General features: G+C 35.8%; 1 protein-coding gene across 2 annotated transcripts in view; it reads left to right on the top strand.

Annotated features, from left to right (window-relative positions):
• The first annotated feature begins 9,399 nt into the window (after positions 1-9,399).
• Positions 9,400-13,204, top strand: part of rap1gapa (RAP1 GTPase activating protein a) — a 121,726-nt gene continuing 117,921 nt past the window's right edge. For both annotated transcript variants that reach the window (XM_048177252.1, XM_048177256.1), the window contains exon 1: positions 9,400-9,670. The gene's annotated coding sequence lies outside the window, so the exon portion shown is untranslated. The remainder of the gene's footprint in view (positions 9,671-13,204) is intronic.

Below are 13,204 nucleotides of genomic sequence, written 5' to 3'. Positions count from 1 at the left end.
TTCACTGTGAATTTATTCTCTATGATTTCACCCCATAACAAAATCTCTGCAGAACAGCATATTTAATATCGCAGGAATCCTAATCCAAAATTGCAGTGGGGAAAAATACAAGTGAAGCACTGTACTTAAATATCTGAAATGACACAAAGATATAGTGGAGAAACACTGAATACATTTTCACTTGACTTAATTTGGATTATGTTTATGATTGTTTTATATATACTTTCAGCTATATATAGCTAGGCACTTTTTAAAAATAATGTAAAAGGACAAATGGAGTCAACAAGACACAAAACAGTAAAATATCACTAATCACAAATAATTGATAGATCATTGCCATAAGGTATTTAGTGACTAATGTGGATGCTAATAGTGACAGTTGTGGTGCAAATGAACTCGCTCCTCTCTTTTCTAGCATCAACAATTCATAGTTCAAGTGCCTTTTCCATCAAATACATTAAAATAGGTCAGCCTGTTTTGGATTGCTTCCTCCCAGAGAGATCTGGGTTCAGATTTAATGATGTCTAAAGTTTAGAGAGTAGAAATGCTCAGAACAGATTGCAATAAATACAGAAAACCCTCAGTTCTTTATTCATGCATCAGGAGCCAAATAAAGTCAAATTTGTTGTCCTCGCACAATTGCACTTGTTCAGGAAGAAAATCTTGACACTGACGGCCCTGTTATTATTTCCTGATAATTACCGGGTACTGTTAAAAAAAGAAAAACAAGGTGACTTTCTAACTCTCTGGATGGCAACAATTATGAGAGCAATTTGTATCACATCCTCCAGTCCCTGCCATGCAACAAAGAGCTTTGACATTATTGTCTGGTACTCCTCCGCTTCTTTGCGGCTCCATCGAGGAAGGGAGCTCTGAATTTCATTAAGGCAAAGATAATGACTATGTATAAGACCGGTTCAGGGCATGAGAAGTGTGATTAACTTTCTCTCTCTGAATACCAAGCTGTAGGACCATGCTGAAGAAACTGGGGGAGGGCCAGTGTGTTAGAAGGGTGGGTTGTTCTCTGTTGTGGGCTGAAAAGTGCTCCTGAGGGGCCATCTTTGATGTGAGTCGTGGACATCAGAGAGCCAGCCAGAGCTGATGTGAAGGGATTCGCACTGAGATAAACACATGAAAGAATCAATGACTTTCACTGCAAAAGCCCAGCTACTGCTGTGGGTGGAGTGCAATTGTTATATTGGTTCTATTTCAGGTTGGTTATATTTCAGAGCCACGTGAATTTTAGTTCAGTGATACATCCAATGATTAAAAATAGAAAAAGTGTAATTTAATTACACTCATATTGGTGTGCAGTGGTGTTCTGAAATGAGGAGGCAAAGTCCTCACAGTTTTTTTTTAAATAAATAAATCAAATGTAAATTCATGTCCCTGTTACACTTGTCACATTTTTCCTGGTAAAATAAACATTACTTAACATCAAAAAGGAAAAAAAGAAAAAAGAAACCAAATACAATTCTATTTTGTATTTTCACATTAACAATGTAATTAATGTTCTATTTATTAAAATATAAATCTCATCAAGTTAGTGTTTTAAGCATTTTTTTTATAGTTATTCCATATAAACAAATTTTTGTGAACTGATGTTCAGCTGTTATTTTTAATAGTCAGCTTATTTTCATCAATTTCACTAAACACTGGTCACAGACACAAAGATGTACCTTTAATTTCACCAAGCTGACTTCTTGTTAAAAAAAAAACTGTTCAGGCCATTTCATGTTTGAATTTGATGTGACAAATTGGGGATATCTAAGTGGCTGAGCTGTTTAGGCCTCCTTACTTTTTTTTAGTCTTCCCACTAACGCCAGCATTTTGTTAATTCAGACTGATTTGTGAACATGGAACATGCACGTAAACAGGAGGCAGGATTTATCGCATGAACCAATCAAAACCAATCACATCCTAACCTTGATGAGATTTCAATAATAGTCGATTTTGTTTCATTACAAGATTTTAAATGTAGTCGATTTTCAATGTCAGTCGGTTTAGTTTGGTTGCAAGATTTCAATGACAGTTTTTTTTTTTTTTCCGATACGAGATTTCAATGACTATCAGCTTTGTTCCATTACGATATTTGAGTGACGGTCGATTTTGTTCTATTACGAGATTTAAATGAAGGTCGGTTTTGTTTCTTTATGAGATTTCAGTGATGGTCGGTTTTGTTTTATTATGAGATCTCAACAACGGTAAGTTTATTTTTCTGATTTCAGAGATTTTTAAGACGAGATGGTCAGTTTTGTTTTGTTCTGTTATGAGATATCAGTAACGGTCGGTTTTGGTCAGTTTTCTTCTGTTACGAGATTTGAAAGGCAGTCAGTTTTGTTCCTTTCCAAGATCTCAATGACAGTTGATTATGTTCCTTTTACAAGATTTCAATAACAGCCATTTTTTCCATTATGAGATTTTAATAACACTTTGTTTTGTGTTTCTCAGTGATGGTTGGTTTTCAGTGTCAGTTGGGTTTTATTCTGTTACGAGATTTCAAAGACGCCTGTATTATTCGGTTATGAAATTTCAGTGATGGTCGGTCTGTTCGGTTACGAGATTTCAATGACGGTCGGTTTTCTTCTGCTACGAGATTAGAAAGGCAGTCAGTTTTGTTCTGTTACGAGATTTCAGTGATGGTCAGTTTTATTCGGTTACGAGATTTCAATGATGTCTGTTTTGTTCCTTCATGAGATTTCAGTGATGGTCTGTTTTGTTCGGTTATGAAATTTCAATGACAGTCGGTCTTATTCAGTTACGAGATTTCAGTGACGGTTGGTTTTTTTATTTGATTACGAGATTTCAATACCAATTGGTTTTGTTCCCTACGAGATTTTAATGATCGTTGGCTTTGTTCCTTTACGAGATTTTAATGACAGTTATCTCAGTTATGGTTGGTTTTCAGTGTCAGTCGGTTTTGTTTTGTTACGAGATTTCAATGATGTTTATTTTGTTCCTTCAAGAGTTTTCAATGACGTCCGTTTTCTTCTGTTATGAGATTTGAACAGCAGTCAGCTTTGTTTCATTATGAGATCTCAATGACTGTCGGTTTTGTTCCTTTGCAAGATCTCAATGACAGTTGATTGTTCCTTTTTCACGATTTCAGTAATGGCCATTTTTTCCATTATGAGATTTCAATACCACTTTGTTTCGTGTTTCTCAGTGATGGTTGGTTTTCAGTGTCAGTCGTTTTTTTTCTATTATTCGGTTACGAGATTTCAGTATTGGTTGGTTTTGTTCGGTTACGAGATTTCAATGATAGTCCGTTTTCTTCTGTTATGAGATTTGAACAGCAGTCAGCTTTGTTTCATTACGAGATCTCAATGACTGTCGGTTTTGTTCCTTTGCAAGATCTCAATGACAGTTGATTGTTCCTTTTTCACAATTTCAGTAATGGTCATTTTTTCCATTATGAGATTTCAATACCACTTTGTTTCGTGTTTCTCAGTGATGGTTGGTTTTCAGTGTCAGTCGGTTTTTTTCTATTATTCGATTACGAGATTTCAGTATTGGTTGGTTTTGTTCGGTTACGAGATTTCAATGATAGTCGGTTTTCTTCTGTTATAAGATTTGAAAGGCAGTCAGTTTTGTTTCGTTACAAGATCTCTATGACAGTCGATTTTCACTGTCAGTTGGTTTTGTTTTGTTATGAGATTTCAATGATGGTCTGCTTGTTCAGTTATGAGATCTTAATGATGGTTGTTTTCAGTGTCAATTGGTTTTCTTCTGTTATGAGATTTGAAAGGCAGTCCATTTTTTCGTTACAAGATCTCAATGACAGTTGGTTTTGTTCCTTTGCAAGATCTCAATGACAGTTGATTAATTTCCTTTTACGAGATTTCAATAACGGCCATTTTTTTTCCATTATGAGATTTCAATACCACATTGTTTTGTGTTTCTCAGTGATGGTTGGTTTTGTTCAGTTACGAGATTTTAATGATGGTCAGTTTTCTTCTGTTATGAGATTTGAAAGGCAGTCAGTTTTGTTTCATTATGAGATCTCAATAACAGTTGGTTTTGTTCCTTTGCAAGAGCTCAACGACAGTTGATTATGTTCCTTTTACGAGATTTCAATAACGGCCATTTTTTCCATTATGATATTTCAATATCACTTTGTTTTGTGTTTCTCAGTGACGGTTGGTTTTCAGTGTCAGTCGGATATGTTCTGTTATGAGATTTTAAAGACGCCTGTATTATTCGGTTACGAGATTTCAGTGATGATCGGTTTTGTTCAGTTTCGAGATTTCAATGACGGTCGGTTTTCTTCTGTTACAAGATTTGAAAGGCAGTCAGTTTTGTTTCGTTACGAGATCTCAATGACAGTTGATTTTCATTGTCAGTTGGTTTTGTTCTGTTACGAGATTTCAATGATGGTCAGTTTTATTCAGTTACGAGATGTCAATGATGTCTGTTTCGTTCCTTCATGAGATTTCAGTGACGGTCTGTTTTGTTCAGTTGCCAGATTTCAATGGTGGTCAGTTTTATTCGGTTAAGAGATTTCAATTATGTCTGTTTTGTTCCTTCATGAGATTTCAGTGACGGTCTGTTTTGTTCGGTCATGAGATTTCAATGACGGTCGGTTTTGTTCTGTTACCAAATTTCAAAGACGCCTGTATTATTCGGTTATGAGATTTCAGTGATGGTCGGTTTTGTTCCGCTACGGGATTTCAATGACAGTTGGCTTTGTTCGGTGATGAGATTTCAATGATGGTTGGTTTTCATTGTCAGTCAGTTTTGTTCCTTCACGAGATTTCAATGACAGTCATTTTTCTTCTGTTACGCAATTTGAACGGCAGTCAGGCTCAACGACAGTTGAATATGTTCTTTTCACAAGATTTCAATAATGGCCATTTTCTCCATTATGAGATTTCAATACCATTTTGTTTTGTGTTTCTCAGTGATGGTTGGTTTTCAGTGTCAGTCAGTTTTGTTCTGTTATGAGATTTCAAAGACGCCTGTATTATTCGGTTATGAGATCCCAATGACAGCCGATTTTTATTGTCAGTTTATTTTGTTCTGTTTTATTCGGTTACGAGGTTTCAATGATGTCTTTTTCATTCCTTCATGAGATTTCAGTGATAGTCTGTTTTCAGTGTCAGTCGGTTTTGTTTTGTTAAGAGATTTCAATGATGGTCTGCTTGTTTGGTTATGAGATCTCAGTGATGGTTGGTTTTCAGTGTCAATCGTTTTTGTTCCGTTATGAGATTTCAATGATGTCTGTATTATTCAGTTATGAGATTTTTTAGTGATGGTCGATTTTGTTCATTTGAGATTTTAATGACGGTCAGTTTTCTTCTGTTATGAGATTTGAAAGGCAGTCAGTTTTGTTTCTTTATGAAATCTCAATGATAGTTGGTTTTGTTCTTTTGCAAGATCTCAACAACAGTTGATTATGTTCCTTTTATGAGATTTCAATAACGGCCATTTTTTCCATTATGAGATTTCAATACCACTTTGTTTTGTGTTTCTCAGTGATGGTTGGTTTTCAGTGTCAGTCGGTTTTGTTCTGTTATGAGATTTTAAAGACGCCTGTATTATTCGGTTATGAGATTTCAATGATGTCTGTATTATTCAGTTATGAGATTTCAATGATGTCTGTATTATTCGGTTATGAGATTTCAGTTATGGTCGGTTTTGTTCAGTTACGAGATTTCAATGACTGTCAGTTTTATTCGGTTATGAGATTTCAGTGATGTTTGTTTTGTTCCTTCTCGAAATTTCATTGATGGTCGGTTTCGTTTTGTTACGATATTTCAATGATGGTCGGTTTTCTTCTGTTACGAGATTTGAAAGGCAGTCAGTTTTGTTCAGTTGTGAGATTTCAATAATGGTCTGCCTTATTAGGTTAAGAGATTTTAGTGATAGTCGGTTTTCAGTGTCAGTCGGTTTTGTTTTGTTACGAGAATTCAATGATGGTCTGCTTGTTCGGTTACAAGATCTCATTGATGGTTGGTTTTCAATGTCAGTCAGTTTTATTCGGTTATGAGATTTCAATGAGGTTTATTTTGTTCTTTCCCGAGATTTTAGTGATGGTCAGTTTTGTTTGGTTACGAGATTTCAATGACAGTCAGTTTTCTTCTGTTACGAGATTTGAAGGGCAGTCATTTTTGTTTCGTTATAAGATCTCAGAGACAGTTGGTTTTGTTCCTTTGCAAGATCTCAACGACAGTTGATTATGTTCTTTTTACAAGATTTCAATAACAGACATTTTTTTCCATTATGAGATTTCAATACCACTTTGTTTTGTGTTTCTCAGTGATGGTTGGTTTTCAGTGTCAGTCAGTTTTGTTCTGTTATGAGATTTCAAAGACGCTTGTTTTATTCGGTTACAAGATTTCAGTGATGGTCGGTTTTGTTTGGTTACGAGATTTCAATGACGGTCAGTTTTCTTCTGTTACGAGATTTGAAAGGCAAACAGTTTTGTTTCATTACGAGATCTCAATGGCAGTCGATTTTCATTGTCAGTTGGTTTTGTTTTGTTACGAGATTTCGTCTGTTTTGTTCCTTCATGAGATTTCAGTGACGGTCTAGTTCGGTTACGAGATTTCAGTGACGGTCGGTCTTATTCGGTTAAGAGATTTCAGTGATTGTGTGGTTTTCAGTGTCATTCGGTTTTGTTTTGTTACGAGATTTCAATGATGTCTGTATTATTCGGTTATGAGATTTCAGTGATGGTCGGTTTTGTTCGGTTACGAGATTTTAGTGATGTTTGTTTTGTTCCTTCACGAGATTTCATTGATGGTCAGTTTTGTTCAATTACGAGATTTCAGTGATAGTTGGTTTTCAGTGTCAGTCGGTTTTGTTCCTTTGCAAGATCTCAACGACAGTTGATTATATTCCTTTTACAAGATTTCAATAACGGCCATTTTTGTTTCATTACAAGATCTCAATGACAGTCGAGTTTCATTGTCAGACGATTTTGTGAGAACGCTCAGAAATGTCAGCCAAGGCAAAAACTAAACTTTGCAAAGTGTGTGTGTGAAATGGCCTTTTAAATAGTTCTCGTGATCAGAGCCAGGTACAGGGCTTCTGGGAAATGGAGTGTGTGAGTGAAAGTCAGTATTCCAGTGATTGCAACCTCTGGTGACGATTGGGGGGAGCCACAGAGGCCGGATTCATTACAGGGAGGTAGCAAAATCTGACAGGGTAGCACAAATTGTCAGAACACCGGGTGGGGTTATATTAGTGCCATGACCCAGATGGGAGTGAGGTTTAAGGGGGTGAGTGTAATGAACATGGTATGCATTGAAATCTTTCTGCTGTTAGAAACAATATATAATCTTTCCAAAATAGAAACATTTTGTAACAATATACACTACTGTTCAAAAGTTTGGAATCAGTCTTTTTTCTTTCTTTCTTTTTAAAAGCAAAATTAATCATTTTATTCAGTATGTGTTAAACTGATAACAAATGATAGTAAAGGCTTATATTGTTAGAAAAGATTTATGTTTTGAATAAATTCTGTTCTTTTTAACCTTTTATTCATCAACTAATCCTGAAAAAAGTATCACAGGTTCAAAAAACTATTAAGCAGCACAACACTGATTTCCAACACTGATAATAAATCAGCATATTAGAATGATTTCTGGCTGATTAAAATTCAGCTTTCCATCACAGAAATAAATAATATTTTAAAGTATTTTTAAATAGAAAACCATTATTTTAAATTGTAATAACATTACTGTTTTTCTGTATTTTTGATCAAATAAATGCAAGCTTGATGAGCATATGAAACTTTCAAAATCATTAAAAATAGTAATAAAAAAATAGAGTGCTTCCATGTAGTTGTAAGAACTAAATAAAGTACTGTACCATTTGTCTACAAGCTGAAAATATCTATCTATCTATCTATCTATCTATCTATCTATCTATCTATCTATCTATCTATCTATCTATCTATCTATCTATCTATCTATCTATCTATCTGTCTATCTATCTATCTATCTATCTATCTATCTATCTATCTATCTAAAAAGTATATTCTAAGAAGAAACACTGTCTTTTTTTACCATTAGGGAAGAAACATTAACAAGCTTCATTTTATGTGCGAAATGTATCAAGTCAGTCATAATCTAATAGCAAGAGCGTGTTGCATTCTCAGTCCTGCCACAAGGGTGCCATAGCGGAAATTAATATATAAGTCTATATAGTATGCAGAAAAAATTTACTTTTTTAATGGTTGTGAAGTAACTTTTGAACTAAATACAGTAAAGCTGTACTAAACATTACACAATTTTGGACCCAGCATAAAGCTTTCTTTTTCAGGTCAACTACTGCCATGGTGGAGCAACAATTTGAAGAGAATCTTGCTAAGCAAATTAGTTAAAGACATGTTTACAATAACTTGCAGGCTTAAATCAACAGTGATCATTCTGATTCAGCTCTGATGTGGCAGGAGAAGATTATCTGTAATAAACTGAACCATGCACAACTTTGATGGCCAAATATGTGGGAATGGCTGAATGGAAGAATGAAGACATGTTTTTGTCTATGTCAAGACAAAATTACAAGGCCCTAAAAGGAAAAAAAAAAACCTCATGCAAAAATATGATGTGACTGCATTAGCCAATGACTTGTTCTGTTTGCACTTTTGACCACACAAAATTGATTTTTCTCTGGTGAAGTTGATGTATCTTTTAAACTTGTTACATTACTTTTGTAAATAAATACTTAACATCCTTTTCTTAATCCCATGTCAACAGCATAGAATTTTACATTTATGAAAAAATGAAACTTGAAAATCGTGAAACTTATAAATGAAATAAAGATTCAGCAGTTCTTCTTACACAGGAATTACACAGTTACTGCCATCTTAAAGAATGATGCCATTTTCTTGGAAAGGTAAAGCATAATGTTTAATTACTCAACCAACCCTTAATAATAAGGGATTACTTTTTACCTTGTTTTTGTTGGTACCCGTGTTCTTTCAACAAAATGTCAGGCTTACTTAACGGTTTATGGGTCATTTCTCCAACTCAGCCCTCAACTCAAAACTGCAAGAAATGCAACCTCTTGACATTTGAAATGTCAGCGGGAATGGTAATGTCATGTGGTTGGAGCATACCTGAGGATTTTAATATGAAAAGAGCAATCAAGGATGCAGCTTTACACTCATGGGTAAAAATGGATTACATTTGAAAGGCTAGAAAAAGAATCAAAAGAGATTCAGAAATATGAAATTCAGAGCTAAAAGCACTTTGTAGTGTAAAAAGGCTATATGTGCCATTTTTATATGGAATAATTTTATTTTTTGTGATGTTATTTCACTTTGTATCTTTAACCTCAAAGACCTACTTCTTTATTTATTCATTACATATTTTAATTCTCTAGTGTTGCTCTCTGCTTAAGGATATTATTTTGACAGTAGCACAATCTCAGTGGGTCGGATCAGTGCTGTCACATGTGTAGATGAGACTCCCCTGCGTCGATCTGAGGAGTACAGTTGTGTGTGAGAAAAAGGAAAGCTGTATTATTCAGTACATCACTGAACCTTCCTGCTACACTCTTATATTGTGGCAGAGCATAAATGGACCTTTCCGTTGCTTGTGTGCCTACAGATGGTCTAGTTTAAGTGCACAGTGTAGTGTAGTTTACTGTAACGAGTGCGCTCGCATCACTGGACTTCACATTAGTGAAAAGAGAAGTAAACCAAAGAAGACTGAAGAAGGTAAGCCGACATACTTTTTATGCTTTACTGTGAGATATGGAAAAATAAGGCAGAGAAATACAGCTTATGCAAGACGATGCTTCGTTTTACGCTTCATCTGTAATAAGATACATGTGAAAAACTGTACATGGGGAAACATAATTTTTCCGTTTGGTAGCCTATCTACTCCACATAATTTTGTTCGTATGGTTGTGTTTAAAATATAATAAGCTGCTTAGCTTGACAGTAATTTCTTTTATTGTTTTTAATATTGGAGCTTTAACTGATTTCGAAAGCAAACATGCTGTACGCCCATAAGATGCCCGCGAATTCTGCACTCACATGCTGAATAAACTCGCTTGATTTTGAGAGACAGTCTAAATTCGACTGCGTAGAATGTTACTGGATTATTGCTGATGAAAGCGTGACTATGGTAGATGAATTTGGGTGATGAGGGGTATACCTAAGGCTACACAGTAGAGGGTTTAATGTGATTATTGTCTTATTTTGACTTACAAGGTTGAACGCATGACACAAACGCTGAGTTTCAGATGCTTTTGCCGTTTGTTGATTCATGCAGGCTACTAGCATTTCTCTGACAACCAACAAAATGTTTTGTGTGGTATAAAGTCAACTGCCATTTTAATTTTGACTGAATTAACTCCTTATTCAAAAGGACTCACTTTACATCAACTGTCTTTCTTAATCTACTAGGCTATGTAGGCTACTAATATTTAAAAAAAAAAAAAAAAAAAAAGTTACATCGCATTTACTGTGCACATACACCGTTACGTTGTACCTATATATATATATATATATATATATATATATATATATATATATATATATATATATAAATTTGTGTAGTTACATCTATAATTATGCTGTTGACCCTATCCATACCCTTAACTCATCCTTAAAGGGATAGTTCACCTTCAAGCCATCTTAGGTCTTCTTAGGCCATCTTTTCTTCTTTCAGATGAACATAATCGGAGTTATATTAAAAAAAAATCCTGGCTCTTCCAAGCTTTATAATGGTAGTGAATGGGGCTCAAGATTTTGAAGCCCATCCATCCATCCATCCATCCATCCATCTATCATAAAAGTAATCCACACAGCTCAAGGGGGTTAATAAAGGCTTTTTGAAGCAAAACGATGGGTTTTTGTGAGAAAAATATTCCATATTTAAAACTTTATAAACTATGATAACTGGCTTCCGGCAATGGTCATACTCAAGTTCTGGCAGAAGAAGTGACCTCTGACCCGACGTAGGAGTAGCGTAAAGGCCAGAACACACCAAGTCAATGCAGACGAACAAGTGGCGACGAAAGCAGACTGCGGGGTTGGCTCACGTCGGCAGCGTCCGGGTCCAAAGTTGTCCTGACACCAAACCGACGCTAAACAGCCGACGGCCAAGTAGCACGTCAGTTCTGCGCCTGCGTGAGATGAAATGCCTTTCCGAACCAGCAGGCGGCAGTAGCTGAATCAGAATGATCAAATGGCCTGACGGACCGACGAGCTCCAACGGCGATTCAACATGTGGAATCGGCCGAAAAAAAGCCAACGAGGACCAACTTCAGCCGATGGTGCGGAACACACTGAGAAAACTTAGTCGGCCGACGAAGAAAAACTGCCCGACGGCCGACCGTCAGCTTGGTGTGTTTCTGCCTTAAGATTAGGTGAGAGTAGACGCCTCTTGCGTTTCAAACAAATAGGGCTGGGCAACAAACTCAAGCTCCTCTTATCTTTAAAAATAATAATTTTAGACTTAAAATTCATGGCCAGTGTTTTGTTTTGCTCTATCCTCTGTGCTTCCGTGTTTGTCAATACGTCAGAGTGTCGGGTCAGAGGTCACTCTTCCGCCAGAACTAGACTGCTAGACTAGACATTGCTTCAATGCCAAATGGGTTACATTTATGATGGATGGATGCACTTTTTTAGGTTTCAAAATCTCAAGCCCCATCACTACCATTAAAAAGTTTGGACGAGCCAGGATAATCTTTTTAATATAACTCTGATTGTGTTAGTTTGAAAGAAGATAGTCATACACACCTAAGGTGGCTTGAAGGTGAATAAAACATGGGATAATTTTCATTTTTGGGTGAACTATTCCTTTAACCGTATCCCACCTCAATAGCAGCAAGTGTTTTGCAATAAAATATGAACAATACGACTATTCAAACTAACAATTTGCACACATTACATTTAAGTACATAGTTAAAGATACCTGTGATCACATCAAGCATACCACAACCATCCAATGACCCAATCAATTCCCAGTGGACAAAAAAGTCCTGCCCTACATTTTTTCTTGTTGGAGAAGCAGTTTCATTCTTATATACATCACAATAGAGAAGAATGAACTATTGCAACTTCCGCTTCATGCCAACTTTAAGAAATAGTTTGCCATTATTTACTGACACATATCCTTCGTAACACATTTGACATTTTTATGTGGAATACAAAAGGTTATTTTTTCTGAAAAATATCCTGGTCGCTATTTTCAGTATAATGAAACTGAATGAGGCTTGTCTGTGACCGTCATGCTCTAAAATGACCACCGTGAGCACCATGTATTATATGACAATTCTCCTAGACTATCAGATGACTTGGTGTGAGGAACAGACTGAAATATAAGTCATTTACTGATAATCTCCAGTGAGATTTAGAACTGCTGTGGCTGGATGATCTTGAGAACCTGACCAGTCAGATTGGGGAATGAATGTTTCAGGATGTTTTTGTGAACCGGATCAACATTGAAAAGAGCTCTAACCCTGACTGAGAGCAGCCTATGTCCATATTTTCAGTTAATAACAACAAAAACTTGGTCTGTATACTGTATTATATGACTTCAGAAGAAGGGGGTTTTTTTTAAGCATGAAAAGCTCAAGGGTTTGCAAATATGACATGAGGGTAAGTAAATAGTGATAGACTTTTTTAATTTTTGAGTAAAACATTTATTTCAGCTCAGATCAGGTAGCAGTGTAATAGCCTTTTACAATTTTTACTGTGTAAGTGCTATGGAGATTATTGAACTAAAGTTTACTCCTTTTTAAAGATTTCTAAATCTATGGGCTTTCATGGAGAGGTTGAGTTCCTGGTGAATGTTTGGTCCTTTTCGAGCCATTCTGTTTGATGCTGTAATATTCCTCTCTTCTCAGCTGCTACACAAAGAGCAGAGCTGCCTTTTGCTTGCACTGTCAGCAGTATTTCATAGGGAAAAAGGCTTGCATGCTCTTATATGTGTCTTTTTCCGTTCCCAAAACCATCTTAGCTGAAAGAATGAAGGAAAATTAGAGGGTCTGTGGGTTGCTTTCCATTTGCCTGAATAACAGAATGTAGCCTACATGGTGCAGGATGTCAGTATTTCTGAGTTTGTTGTTGTTGCACAGTGTTCCTTTTCTAATTAGTGGTTAGATGTACTAAAATCTAAGTATGGATTTAATTCAATCAAATAAATAAAGCAGCAGTAGCAAGGACAGAAACGTTCTCTTTGAATAAAATAAAGCTCGCAAGAATTAATTTTTGCAAGATGTGGAATATTGGCAAATAAAC

The sequence above is a fragment of the Megalobrama amblycephala genome, linkage group LG24, assembly GCF_018812025.1.
Source record: "Megalobrama amblycephala isolate DHTTF-2021 linkage group LG24, ASM1881202v1, whole genome shotgun sequence".
NCBI classification, from domain to species: domain Eukaryota; kingdom Metazoa; phylum Chordata; class Actinopteri; order Cypriniformes; family Xenocyprididae; genus Megalobrama; species Megalobrama amblycephala.
Note: the sequence above shows the minus strand (reverse complement) of the source record. Positions and strands in the feature narration are given on the sequence as shown.